This window comes from Mastomys coucha, unplaced genomic scaffold (genome assembly GCF_008632895.1).
Source record: "Mastomys coucha isolate ucsf_1 unplaced genomic scaffold, UCSF_Mcou_1 pScaffold5, whole genome shotgun sequence".
Lineage (NCBI taxonomy): Eukaryota > Metazoa > Chordata > Mammalia > Rodentia > Muridae > Mastomys > Mastomys coucha.
The window spans coordinates 109,513,933-109,528,318 of record NW_022196911.1 but is presented as its reverse complement, the minus strand read 5'-3'; the positions used below and the strand labels follow the sequence as shown (position 1 = coordinate 109,528,318).

At 47.8% G+C, this 14,386-nt stretch overlaps 1 long non-coding RNA gene across 1 annotated transcript in view; it reads left to right on the top strand.

Annotated features, from left to right (window-relative positions):
* Positions 1–8,501: 8,501 nt before the first annotated feature.
* LOC116079215 overlaps positions 8,502–14,386 on the top strand; it is a 162,640-nt gene continuing 156,755 nt past the window's right edge. The window contains exon 1 of the long non-coding RNA XR_004113827.1: positions 8,502–9,054. This is a non-coding gene — a long non-coding RNA (uncharacterized LOC116079215). The remainder of the gene's footprint in view (positions 9,055–14,386) is intronic.

Here is a 14,386-nt window from a genome sequence, read left to right as displayed (position 1 = left end):
GCCAGCTTGTAGCTTGTCATAGTTGGCCTTGTCTGTTATTATACAGATTGCATAAGGCCATAATGCAAGTAATGTAAGTCAGCTCTTTGAGCATACACTCCGTTCACTACCCTTCCTTTTCTCCCCTTCCCATGAGTCCCCCTTATTTCTTAGACTTATTTCCTAGCTTCTATTTTCGTGACATCTATCTATCTATCTATCTATCTATCTATCTATCTATCTATCTATCTGATTTTATGTGTCTATAATGTCTAAGAGCCACAAATAAGACCATGTGCTTTTTCTTGTTGAGGTTGACTTAATCTGCATAAAACATTCTCTCCAGTTGTAGCCATTTTCCTGCAAATGACGTATCTCCAATTCTTCATGACTGCACAAGAATTTTGTTGTGTAGATGTCCTACATTCTTCTTAGCCATTCCTCTGTTGCTAGACATCTGGGTTGTTCCTGTAACTCAGCTGTTTCGAAGGGCACTGCAGTCAATGTGGATGTGTGAGCATCTCTGTGACATGTTGACATTCAGTATTTCTTGGCAAGAGCTGAGCCCCCAAGTCCTTAAGCTCCGTGGCAGTCTGTCAATACCATGGCTTCATTGGCATCTACACCCACCTCTGTTGAGATGGGATTAGCTTGAGGGAGTGTCTCGTCTTGGAATATAGCTCTCCTCCTGGCATGTTCATGGCTGGACTCTTGTCTCCCCAGGGGCAACTACTGAGCTGAAAATGAGACAATCAACATTTCTATTTAAAGCCACTGTTGGATGATATATACTTACCATGGCTACTTAAGGAGGCTGGCTAACATTACTGCAGTAGGTGTCCTGGCTTCCATGCCTGCTGAAACCATTGGATGCATCTTATCCTCAGCTTCCAGGAAAGGAAAATAAGTGTCTGCCAAGTTCTGGCATGTCTTGATCCCCTTGATATTCTGTGTTCCTCTTCTGGCAGTTTCCTGTTCAGGATACTGACAGCCAGATGGGGCAGGGAGCTCAAGCACTAGTCTGTGAGCTAAGGGAAGTGATACCCCACCCCCACCATTTTCTTAGGTAATTAGACCAATGTCTTCAAACTGAAGGCTTCACCCATTACGAGACAGATTATCATGAAGATTACCTGTGTACAGCTTCCTGGCATCAGGACTTTACCTGTTGATGGATTTGGAGAGAGTTATCATCAGCACTGGGCATGGAGCCCAAGGCTGGGCAGGAAGTACATCAACAACCTGGGGTTCATTGTTTCTATGGGGCATCTACAGAGCAGCTGACCTCTGCCAAAAGGCCAGAGGCTAATTTCTCACCCCAGGGACACCTGTAGTGGGGCCATCCAAGCAGACTCCAACATGCTGGCTTAGCTAAGTTAGCTCAGGACTGTCAGGTTGAACCGAATGCCACCATGTTCTACCTCTAGAGAACCAGATCTGGGGTGGCAGAGTGACCCTACTATCAGTTGAGCGATGCTAGTACTTCTAAGTTGTTGCTGCCTCCCTCTCTGACCCCTGTCCTTCATCTTCTTGGACCGGCATCCTGGGTGCCAGATGAACTGTTTTTAAGAGAAAATGGAAGTCTCAGGGACGTGACTGCCACACTCCCAGATGAGAGGTTTGTTTAACCACACGTGTTCTGCTTTCTCTAGTGTCACGTGCCTCCCCAGGCATGCACTTCCTCTCCTAACCTTCCTATGTCCACACCATCCTTTTACCAAATGCCCTGTCTTCCTTTAGTGACAAAGGCTGGCTGGCCCTGGAAACCTTCTCTTACTAGATAACCCATTCACGCCCCCAAGTCGGATGTAAGGGCGTGTCTATAGGCACCTGCCAGGTTTAGCCTCATGTCCATTGGCTTTGTAACGTATCTTCCTAAGCCAGAGCCTCTTTTCCCACTGTGTGGGGACTTGAATAGGAAGTGTCCCTTATAGGAAGTGTCCCTTATAGGCTTGGGCCCATGAATGGGGCAGGCTCCCAGTTTGTTCTCTGATTCATGCTTGTGACTGAAGATATGATCTCTCAGCATCCTGTCTTGGCCTCCTGTTGCTACGGCCTCCTGTTGCTACGGCTCCCTCATCATTATAGGCTCCCCCTCTGGACCTATCAGCCCAAATAAACTCTTTCTGCCTCAGTCTTGGTACTTTATCACAGTAAAGTAAATTATGCATACTTATAAATCAGGCTTACATCTTTTCCTGTTCTTATTGCACTGCATAATTATTTAATTTGGTCATTTACCTATGTATTCTGACTCCCACACAAAGAGAACATATTTGTCTTTGTCATGATATCCACAGTGATGGGCATAGTTTCAAAGTCCTTGGCAGGGCCAGGTAGATGTTTGTTGAATGAATACATGGTCACCATTTCTGCTTTTCACACAGAAAGCTACCCATTCCCATTTTTCACACAATCTTAGAAAATACAATCTCTTTCATATGTAGGAATACAACTTTATCCTCCATGATTCTACAAACCACCAAAAAAAAAAAAAATTAACTGCTACAGTGACGCTAGCACATGGACACAGGGTAAGAACCTCTACCAGTTTGGGCATTTTGCTGCGATAGCTGGCTTTGGGGTGGAGATTTGTGGACAAGACGTCTGGAGATCCTGTACAGCTTGCGCGATGAGTGAGATTGTCTACTCCCAAAGTACCATTTATCTGTTCTTTCATTCTTGGCTATATAGTCTTGCCTTTCAAGTTAAACCAGAATAATGTTGACTGAATCTCTTGAGGGGGATTTTCAAATGCAAGCAAAGCTATATATCCAAGTGCACTTAGAATCCACTGAAAGAGCTGTAAACGTGCCTTGGCCTACGTCAGCGGTGAAGGACGGAACACTCTGAGAGTCCAGTGAATGCAACTATGACTCTCTTGAGAAGAGAGTCAGTGCTAGGAAGAGTCATGACAGAAAGGGCCATATCACAGGAGCCTGAACGCCAAGTCTGACCAAGTCTGGAGAACAGTCCTGAGAGAGTGGCATCATGGGAGCGACGAGAAGGAGCTGTCAAGAGGAGAAATGGCAGAGCCAGCTCTGATTTGAGAAAAAAAAACGTTGTCTTGAGCAACCAACGGAAGAAACTACTCTCAGGACAGCGGGAAAGTGTGGGTCAGAACACCAAGCCTCTGCGCACGCGTGCGTGCGTGCGTGCGTGCGTGCGTGCGTGCGTGCGTGCGTGCGTGTGTGTGTAAGTGCTTAGTGAAAACTTGGGAAGAACTGCTGAGCTTTCTGGGATCCGTCCTTGAGAACTGAACACATTGTAAAGGGGTGGAAAGAGGCTAGAGAGTGCTGTGTCGTGCGGTACGATAGGAAAAGTCTGGGGTCTGAAGATCCCCTCACAGGACCACAGCTCTAAATGGTGGGGCGGGACCCATCTGAAACTTGCTAGCTCAGGGATACTTGCTTGAATCATAGCATCCCAGCCTACCTCCCTACCCTACTTTCCTCCCCCCGCCCCCCAGAATATCTCTGCATCTGTTTTTCAGGTATTTGAATCTCTGCACCATACATGCAAAACCCAGCAATTGACTTCCGAAAACCGGGCCCTCTGCCCTGCTCACCTGCCAGGAAGCTTTTCGTGTGCCTCTCTCCTTGTGCAAGCCTCCCTTTGATCTTTTTCTTTTCTTTCTTTTTTTTTTCTTTCATTTTTTTGGACACCAGTGCCAAGTTCATCTGCATATTTTAACAGGCCAATATTCATATCCTGTGATCTGAGAGATTCATACATGTGGCGTCAGGCCAGCCATGGATGCTGTTGCGTTTCCCCCGTGACAACGCATTTTTGAATGCTCTGCCTCCTTTGCTGGCCAGGAAGGTCTCTGGGACATGCAGAAAGAATGCTTCAGGGAGAGACAAAGTCTCCACTTGGTTAAAGCAAATACTCTGTCAAGGAGTTTTGACTTGCAAAAGCTTTTGATTAGAACTAGATATGTATTTATGCCTACTTGCAAAGTTAAAATAAATAAAACCCCATGCGCATCAGTAGATGCAGATTCTGGTACCCAGAGTTGACCCTGTGAATTGATGTCTTCCTTCTCTCAGCTCCCCTCCTCTCCCTTCGATTTTCCTCCCCTCCTCTCCCCTCCCTTCCCTTTCCCTCCTCTCTCTTTCCTTCCCTCCCCTCCCCTCCCACTCTCTCTCTTCCCTCCATTCTCTTTCCTTACTCCTCCCCATTTCTCTATCCCTTTTCCTTCCATTCTCTTCCCTCACTTTTCCCATCTCTCCTCACTCCTTCCCACCTTCTCTTTCCTACATGCTAGCTGGCTCACACTCTCCGTTTCCCCTCCTCCTCTTTGCCCTCCTCCTCTTCCTCCATGCCCCTCCCTTTTTCTCTATGTAGTATTAGTGAGTGAACCCAAAGCCAGGCACACACTCACTCCATCACTGAGTAATATGCCTAGCTCTCTTGGTTTTTCATTTCTAATATGACATTTTACCAAGTTGTCAAGGCTTGAACTCACTCTTTTCCCATATTGGCCTTGAACCTGTGACCTTTATGTCCTCAGCCTCCCAAGTAGCTAGGGCAGTAGGCCTATACCACCAGAACTGGCTTGAGTTGGTTCTATATCCCTTTGCCATAAACATATCACTATTGGTTGCCTGTGGTATTTCTATACATTTTAGCACTTTTTTCCTTACTAACCCTCTAAGATGGTCAGGACTCTCCTTATATTTTTCTGGCCCGTGCTGCAGATTCAGCCCATTCCCCAAGTCTCCCTGGTACATTATATAGGACAATAGTATTAGAAACCACTCATGGACCTGGTTTTCTTGGTCCTGGAGTATCTTTGCATCTTGTCTCTCATAGTGTAATGAGCAGAGAGAGATGTGTGTGCAGTAACCCATTACAAAAACGTATTTGTGTGTGGGTGCGCATGTGTGTCTCTGTGTCACCATATCCGTATCTATCTGTATCCTTAGCTAATCAGGAGTTCCTACTGCTACACCTGGAAGTCTTTAACTAGGACTGTGTGACTCGAGCTTCGCCTGGGTACAATCCATTTCAGTGGTGAGGACTTCACTCTGCTCCTCCATATTCCTCATATGGAATACTGGCTAATGCTGTTAAGGAGAAAAATTTAAGTACTGAGGAGTGGAATGAAGAGCGAGAGCAGAAGAACCAGCAGCTATGAAAACCCACCCCAGGCTCGGGTACCATTTCGAGAGGACACCAATCCTTCCCTGCCATGGCTACATGGCTCTCTCCTTTAAGAGAGATTTGCTGGAGAAACTGGGCTGCAGACCTGAGGAGGCCAGTCATCTGCACTGTTGATCTTCACCTTTGTCCAAGTTTTCCTGTAAAGCAAGGGATGGGGCAATTGTGGCTGGGAACAGTGATTTCACCTTTCTACACTGCCACTGGTACTCAGTGGATGTCATTCAGCACCAGATAGGAGCCAGGAAGCCAGGGCCCACTTTAGAGCCTGCTTGGAGCTTGTGATTGCAATGGGGAACAACAGTTCATTAGAGCCTTGGGTAGAAATGTGAAGACTGGGCTCAGGGGAGGCCTAGGCACCGCTTCAGTTGCCTCCTCTCTCCTCTAACTCCATGTGATGGTTTGAATGAGAAATGTCCTACACAGACTCATGTATTTGAACACTTGGTCCCCACTGGCGGTGATGTTCAAGGGAGGTTATGGAAATTTATGAGCATGGGCTTGCTTGAGAAGATACATCACTGAGGGTGCTATTCAGGGTTTATAGCATCACCCCTACTTCCTGTTCTTTCTCTCTGCTTCCTGTTTGTGGATGAGATGGTATCAGCCAGTTTCCTATCCTTGCTCCCCCATCTGCTGCGCCAAGCCATTTGTCCCCCATTATGAGGATGGTATTCCTCTAGAACCAGAGCTAAAATATTTTCTTCCTTAGGTTGCTTTTGGTCTTGTTTTTTTTTTGTTTTGTTTTGTTTTTTGTTTTTTGGTTTTTTTTTGTTTGTTTTTGATCATAGCAACAGAGTAGTAACCAACACACCCCGTTATTTTTATCTGGATGAACATACAGAGTGTATGTGTGTATGATATGTATGCATATGCTTATTAAAGTGGTTCTCAACCTTCCTAATACTGCGTGTGACCCTTTATTACAGTGCCTCATGCTGTGGTGACCCTCAACCATACAATCATTTTTGTTGCTACTTCACTCCTGTCATTTTGCTACTGTTCTGACTCACGATGTAAATATCTGATCTGCAGGATGTCATAGCTGTGTGATCCCTGTGAAAGGGCCATTTGACTTCCCCAAAGGGTCAGGACCCACAGGTTGAGAATGGCTGACTTATTGGCTCTGTAGACATTCCCTCATTTGAGCCTCCTGAGTCTTAGGATACCTGGTGAAAGCCTCCACACCTGACTTTCTCTTGTCCTGTTAAATATGCACGCCTTGTCTCTGAATGTGATGGTTACTGCTGCAGAATCTAGGACCACCTGGGAGACAGGGCATCCTTCGGGAGAGTCCCTTGGTTATGCTAATTAGTATGGGAAGACCCATCTTAACTGTGGGCAGGACCATCCCCTGGACAGAGGTCCTGGACTGTCTCACAGGGAGCAGTAGGGTGAATTTACCCTTCTATTGTCTGATTGTGGATGTGGTGGGAACAGCTGCCTGAAGCCCCTGCTGCCTTTCCCACAACAAGGGATGATACTTGAAATGTGAGCTAAAGGAAACCCATTCTTTTCTAAGTTGCTAAAAACAAACCCAACCCAACCCCTTTATTATACACATATATATTATATATATTTGTATTTCTGCTTTTTGTTTTCATGCAGCCTCATTGCTTTGATACTTGGGGTTCATTCCTATATATCAAATAAATCCTGATATAAACAAACAAACACATTCTGAAATCAACATGACTCAAAATATATACATCTCAGTGAACTTCTGAACAGTTGGGACAGGCATTCTGAATTGTGGCGATTAACGTGGAAGTTTGCACTGCCATTTTCCAATGTATTTTTATGCGCTCACCACCCACCAAAAAAATAGGAAAAAAAAAGTGTTAGAACCAGAAAAGCAATTAGTTTTGTATCATCTTCTGTAAGTGTGACCACTACCTGCAGTTAGTTCTTCTTCCTTGTTCTCTTCACGTTATTACGTGCCCACGTGTACTTGTTTACATATATACATAGAGCTTTGGCTGGGCTCCACATATGAAGTCGATGACACGGCTTTATCTTTCTGAGATTATGTGACTTTCCTTAATATTATCCACTCTAAGTCCACTCATTTTCCTGCAAACACTTGAAATGTCAGTTTTCTCTACGAGCTGAATAGTATTTCATTTTGTACACATACCAGGTTCTCATTATTCATTTATCTGCTGACTGACATCTAGGTTGAATCTGGTTTTTTTGCTGTAGCAAATAAAGCAGCAATAAACACTGTGTGTGTGTGCACTCGTGCATGTGGGGTGTGTGTGTGTGTATGTGTGGGGTGTGTCTGTGCCCACGCGTGCGTGCACGTGCATGCCCCCAAGTGTGTATGCAAATAACTCTATGGTAGGATCTGGAGTTCTTTGGGCATATACCCAGGAGTAAAATATTAGGTCATGTAACAGCTCTATCTCCAACTTTTTGAGAAATCTCAAAACTGATCTATCTGCACAATGGCTGAATTAATTCTCCCTCCCACCAACAGTGAGTAAGGGCTCCTCTCTCTGTCCATCTTCTCCAATGTGTCCTGACAGACTTGTCGACGTCGGGTAAGTCTCACTGGGGTGAGATGGATCTCATCAGAGTTTTATTTTGCATTTCCTTTATTATCCATTTGGGTTTCCTTTCCCCTCTCTCTTTCCCCTTCCTTTCTCTCTGTTTATTCAGTTCAGTAGGAGCATTTCTTGAGTAGCAGTTTTACCTCTTTGGTATTTAATGTCTGCATTTCTTTGTAAGTTCTAGATAGTAACTCCTTCTGTGAACTTTCACTTAACTCTGCAGATTTCTTTGCTGTCCAGAGCTTTTTGTTTCCATGTAGCCTCATTGGCTGATACTTGGGGTTCGTTTTATGTTGTTGTTATTCTATTTAAAAAGTTCCTGCTTACCCCAGCATCTTGAAGAATTTTCCCTATGTTTTCTTCTAGAAGTTTCAGTGTTTCGGGTTTTAAATGAAGATCTTTGATCAAACTGAATTGATTTCTGGACAAGGTGAAATATACAATCCAATGTATGTTTTTGTCTCCTTTGTCAAAAATTAAGTGGTTGGTTAGGGTCAACTGCTTTTGACAGTATTTTATCACAGCAATGGAAAAGAAACTAAGGCAACAAGATAACTTCTTCAGAAGTTGAAATAAACTCCCTTTTCTCCTCAGTTCTAACAGAAAGGAAACTGGGACAGAATGGAATCTCTCGTTGCTACAAAGTTTGAGAAGGGAGGTAGCTGTGGTGACCCTACCCTTCGCCCGTTGCTCCATTGAGTGTAAGGAGTAAGAAGACAGAACTACAACTCCCAGGATACCACTGGCCAATCTACCACCTTGCCCTGCCCTCTGGCCACGCCCTCCCGCAGCCCGTCTTTAAAAAGACTGAAATGGCCCAACGGCGCGCAGAGCCCAGTGGCACAGAAAGTGTGCTGTTCTTGCTGTTTCGGGCTGTACTCTGTGGCTCTGCGCCTCCAAGGCTTTGCTGCCTGGCGAGCGTCCTCCCGGTACCACAAACCCGAGGCTTCTATGGGATATTCTGGATTCTCCATAGGAGTTTCTCCCGGCGCGGATTGTGTTTGAGCTGACGATGCTCGTAGAAGAAAAGGCGCAGAGCTGTGCCAGGAGGCAGCATGCACCGGTCAGAGCCCTCGGTGGCCTCCTCCGGCTGCTCTTGGCGCTGGTCCGCTCCTGGAGACCGCTCCGCAGCCGCCTGGGAGGCGAGGCGCGCAATCTCCGCGCTACCCACGCGGGCCCGGGGTGCGTTGGCCGCACTTTGGCTTTGGGCGCTGGATGGACAGTGGGGTAAAGGGTGAGGGCTCCGGGTCCCCTAACGTGGATTACTTGGTGCTTATCAACTGGATTTAGAAGACTCACGACCTGGTCTCCATCATCCGTGGATTGTCTTTCCATCTCCCAGCGGCTCTTCCACCTGGAGGTAAGTTCCCCTGCGGTGCGCAGTTGTGGATTTGATTTGCCCTTCTTCAGCCTTGTGTTGGTTTGTGAAGGTTTGAGGATTGGAATTTTCGTTCTAGGTGACGTCTAGGAAGTCATTTTAGCAACCCTCAGGTGGACCCTACCAGCTCAGATCTCTGTAGTCAGCGGCCGTTCTGGGCTTATCGTCCTGTCCTTAAGTCTGCGGCATGGACAAGCCATTGGTTACCCCGCGCGGGGACCGAGAGCACCTGCCTTCTTGGCACTTGCTTTTTGGTGGGAATGGTCCTTGGGGACCCTTTGCTTTGCTAGCCATGCCTCTCCAGGCAGCTGCCCATTGCACGCAGAGGGCTGCTGGGGCGCAGTGTTTGCAAAAGGCCGGGGTGGGGGTGGGGGGGGGGGAAGGAGCTGGATAGCGGTGGGAGCATTTGGTGGATACTGCGTTATTTGCAAGACTGGGCTGTTGTGGAGTTGATGGCCGGATGGGTATTGGCCACCATGTGAGTAGGGTTTCTCAGGGCAGGAATTTGGTCCAGTGTGTACACCCACCACCTTCCTCCTCCTCTTGGTGCGGCTTGTATCATGAAGAAAACTTTTGGCTTAGGTCTTGAGCCATAACTGTACATCATAGGCATCTGTACTCGATAGATCTCTCTCCTCCTTGTCCTTTTGTGATTGCATTGTAGAGGGGAGGTTGGTACCTGTCACCATGTCGTCGGAGAGTAGGTGTTTGTTGAATGAATGACTGAGCTTCCCCACCCTAAATTACACCAGGTCCCTCTGTTTCCTCTTCTCTCCTCTGCTCTCACCCTTAATTCCAGAACTTTCCCCCTGGACATGGTTTCCCGGGGGACACTTTCCAGATCTGGGATTCTTCTTCCCTACTCCACCGACCCCTGTCATTCGTCCTTAGATGTTCTTTTAGAATGTGTGTGTGGTGGCCCATTTCTCACCCAGAACTCCCTCCAACATAGGAAGCTATTCAGCCAGGGATTGGCTTTGGTAAGTGCCCAGGAGCCCTGAGGTCCCAGTCCGCACCTGCTCAGGGAGGGCAGGCTAGGCAGCATAGGAAGAAAGAACAATTTTTTTTTTTTTAAATGAAGTTTTGTTAGTCTTGACTGTCCTGCAGAAGCTGGGGTCCTGCGGCCCCTGGCTCCATTCAGGTGCTATGCGTATGCCCAGACTGGTTCAAGTGAGAAGTGGTGTGTCGTTCGTTCCCAGCATTGTGGCAACTGGATGTTTCCTGCTAGTTGCACGTTTCTGTAGTTTCTTGTTGTATGGGGACGGGAAGAATGGGTCGGGGAGAGATAGTCTGGGTGTTCTTGGTCAGTAAGACTGTTTTATGCTTTTCCTAGGGTCAGACTGAGGGTGTGCAATCCACAATATTCATGACTTTGTTCACTGTTCATGTGCCTCTCCCCTGACCCCATCATGACTCTTGTACTACTGAATTCTGCAGCCACCAAGCAATCCTTTGCTTGGTAATCAGTCTACTGTTGGATACTTAGGTATTTCCAAACTTAGCCCCAGCAATCATGTGCCCAGGAGGGTCCCTTAGTACCTAGGTATTTCTCTGCATTTGGGAGGACGCACCTCGGCAACTTTCTAGAAATTGTCCTCTTAAAGTCTGTTGGTTGAACATTGGAGAGAAGCATTTCAAGTGGAAGACATTTCCAAGAGGGCTTGGAGGCAAAGGGTACCACTCATTTCTTACACAGACTTTCTCTCAGGGAGGGGACACAGAGGCACGGGGACTAAAAACCACGAAAAGGTCACTGAGTGAATGCAAGGCTTGCTCCCTGCAGAAGAGTCGCTCAACACCTCCAGGACTGTTCGCTTGAAATTCTCCTGGAAACTGTGCTATCAGCTGTTTCAGGGACACCGCAGAGCGGAGTTTGCTGGGCAGCAAGATTTAAACTGCTGCCTTTTCTTTAAAATTAACCTTTGAATTGAGCACGGCTTTAGATTTATAGGAAAGTTGCAAATACAGCCTCTCCTGTCTCCTTTCCCAGCTTCCCCACACGTTAACCTCTGGCACACACCATGGTGCAGTTATCAGGCCCTGGGAGACCAACAAGGATCCAGGGCTTCTGACCCATTCACAGACCTTGGGCAGATTCCTGTTACTCCACTGGTGTTCTGAATTGGGGCCCCATCTCATCCTGTGTGCTACAAAGCCATCTTGTAAAAATGGAGACTGAGGGAGCGCGAGAGGTGGCTTTTGCTCCCAGAAGGCCTGAAATTGAGAGGCCACCTCCAACTCCTCTCCATCCCCACTTACCTATCCTGTCTGACAGCTGCTTAACAGGATCGGGACACCTCACCCCCAAGGACCTCGTAGGAGGCCCAGACTCAAAATGGAAGAACCATCTCTCTGTCCCCCCACTCCACTGAACTTCCACCAGGCATGTTGTTGAGTGAAAATTGGGCTATTAGCTGATCTGTCCCAACACGTTTGTTTCTGGAGGCAGGAGATGGATAACATCCGGTGTGCGTGAGAGGAGCCGATGAGCAGCCTACTTCGTGGTTGAGAAGTACGTGGTGGTGTAGTGCTTGCGCCGGTGACTCACAACACAGGAGCGGCAGGTGTGTCAGGCCCCTGCCGTGCAAACCTAGCTGAGGCCGTATTTCCTGGTCACCTGGTCACACCTAAAGGGACTGACAGCCTTGCTCTTACCTCAGAATGGATTGAGGGAGTTCTGGTTAAGAGAATCCATCTTTCTGTAAGAGATTTCTTTTGGGGGCTAGGGGAGCCAGCATGAAGGACTTTGGCGATGAAGGCCTTCACGTACAAGACCATGTATGAGAAGGTCGACTCTTGGTCTGGCTGAAGCCTGCGTGTCGTCTCTCCTCGGCAAAGCTCCTATGGTGACCAAATTCATTTTCTCCTCCTCCAGGAAGCCTCCCTGGCTTTCTCGACCCACACATCTACTCCACTAGTCTTGTTCAGCTTAGGGCTGCCTGCTTCTGGCATCACTCCTGCTTCTCCAACGTGGAGTGGCTGGCTGCACAGAGTATTGATGACATCTGTGTGATGTTAAGCAAGTTGGAGGTCCCTTCAGTCTCAGGAGGACATACTTCTAAGGTCTGGCTGTTGGACTTGATTTTTCTTTGAGGATCCTGAATGTCCCCACCACCTGCACTGTTTGGTGTTTTGGATGGGGTCTCACTCTGTAGCCCAGGCTGGCCTTGACCTTGAAACAGTCCTGCCTCACCCCGTTACCCTGTAGTTTGCAGTAGGAGAAATCTCCATTCCCTACTATTACTCTTACTCCTGATGCAAGCAAGGCCCAGGCATTTCCTGCTCCTAGCCCACTACCCCAAGGGCCATCACAGGAAGTGTTAGGAGAGAGGGGCAGGGGCGTTGTGACTAAACAGCTCTGGGAAGTGCACGAGGGGGAGGGGGAGGGGCTCTCCATATTTGTTCTGTCCCTCTCTTCAGGAACTCAGCCTTGAACCCCACCCCCACTAACGCCAGGAGCCACAGCTCTTCCTGAATCTACCTGGGTCCAGTTCAGACTGTCCCCAGCCCTCCTCAGTGTGCCTTCAGATTGTGGCTTTCTTGAGGATGAACGGCCTGGAGACCTCACTTAGCCATGTTCCCTGCTTACCCCAACTTAGTTCTGTTTTGATTTGTCTGGGGCTCAGGAAGCATTGGGGTGGGCTGGCTTTCTTACATGCTCGCCAGGAGATTATACCAGGGACACTTGCTTCTTGGCCTGCTAAAGCCTAAGTCCAGCCCTGTCCCCAGCCGAAGCTCCTGGCCACGGACCCTTTTACTCCACCTCCTCCAGGCAGCCTCTGTGGGCTTCCCTTCACATAGTCCAGACTCCTTTACCCTTGCCATTTGTTGGCATTGTTTTGGGAAGGTTTATTTTTTATTTTTATTTTTATTTATTTTTTTACAGAGACCTCTCAAATGTGGGTGTCCTTTGTCTGCAGCGAGACAGACAGTTGTGCTGTGGGTGGGTACGTGACAGGAAACTCTTTTGTGGCCTATAGGAACACATTAGATCTGCAGTCCTTCTCCCATGTGTGAGGCCCTGGAAGCTTAGAAGGTGCCCTCAACTAGGCTACTTTGCACAGGCATCCACAAAGGCCACTGCGACCTTGGGTTGTGACCATATCAACAGCAAGGTCCCCATGGAGTCAATGACATCCTTTATACCAAATTATCCTTTTAATGTTGGGACAGGTCCTTCCTGCTGTAGCCCAGGCTGGCCTTGAACATACCATCCACTTGTTTCTGCTTCTTCCCCCATACCCAGCTAGCAGCTCCGGCTACCACTGTGAAAGATCCTGGAGTTCACAAGCGGATGGGATTTGACCCCCTTGTGAATACCTTCCCTTCAGTCAGGCTACTTGGCTCTGCTCAAAATCCCGCAAGCTCTGCTTCCTAGACGGAGTTTGTGATGCCTGGGGTAGTGGTTGGGGTTGGGGTCCCATACAATACTATTCTTGTTGGATTCTGTGAGGTGGTAGGAGGCTGGGGGGTCCCATACAATACCATTCTTGTTTGATTCTGTGAAAGCCCCAAAGCCCAGAGGAATCCTGCAACCTGCAAGAATGCTGAAGTAGCAGGTTTCCATCCAAGAACTCTTCCTGGGCTGTGAATCATCACCTCCTCCCCGATTTGGTTTGTCGCTACAGGTTTTTGCACAAAGAGTCTTGAATCCAGGTGCCTGAGTGTGTGGTTAGACAGAAGTGGCTGTGTTTGGGGGACCTGGAGTTCTACAATCCTAGAAATAGATCAGACCCCGTCAGTCTTCGAGCCCACCCCGCCATCTGAGCTGCTGAGATCAAAAGGCACTAATCTTTGGTGTCTCTTGCACATCCATTTCTTTGGCCTAACAAGCCGGTCTCTGACCTCATTTAAATTGGTCAGTCTGTTTTTCGTTTGCCTTCCCTGGACTGGGAAGGCCGGGATGGGAGTGCTAACCTTGTCTGCCCTCCAGTTCCAGCTGGCATCTCTGTGAGCCATCCCTTCACCTAACTGTAGACACATTTCCGGTCACATGACTGTGGGCTTTCCCCCTGCTTCAGGCTGTAAATACAGAGTGCTCACTGGATGCTCCCTTACCCACTAATGCTGTGCCCTTGGTTTCTGGGCCTGTGGTCTCTCGTGGTCTTTGGTGTCAGTGAGAAGCCAACTCAGGAGGGGATCTGCCCTGCTTGACTTATAGAGACAATGATGTTGGGGGATGCTGGCTTTTAGGGGTTTCCTCTGTATTCAGAAGGCACTAAGAACTGTTAGGTGACTGTCACTGTGTCTGACTTCTTCTTCTTCTTCTTCTTCTTCTTCTTCTTCTTCTTCTTCTTCTTCTTCTTCTTCTTCT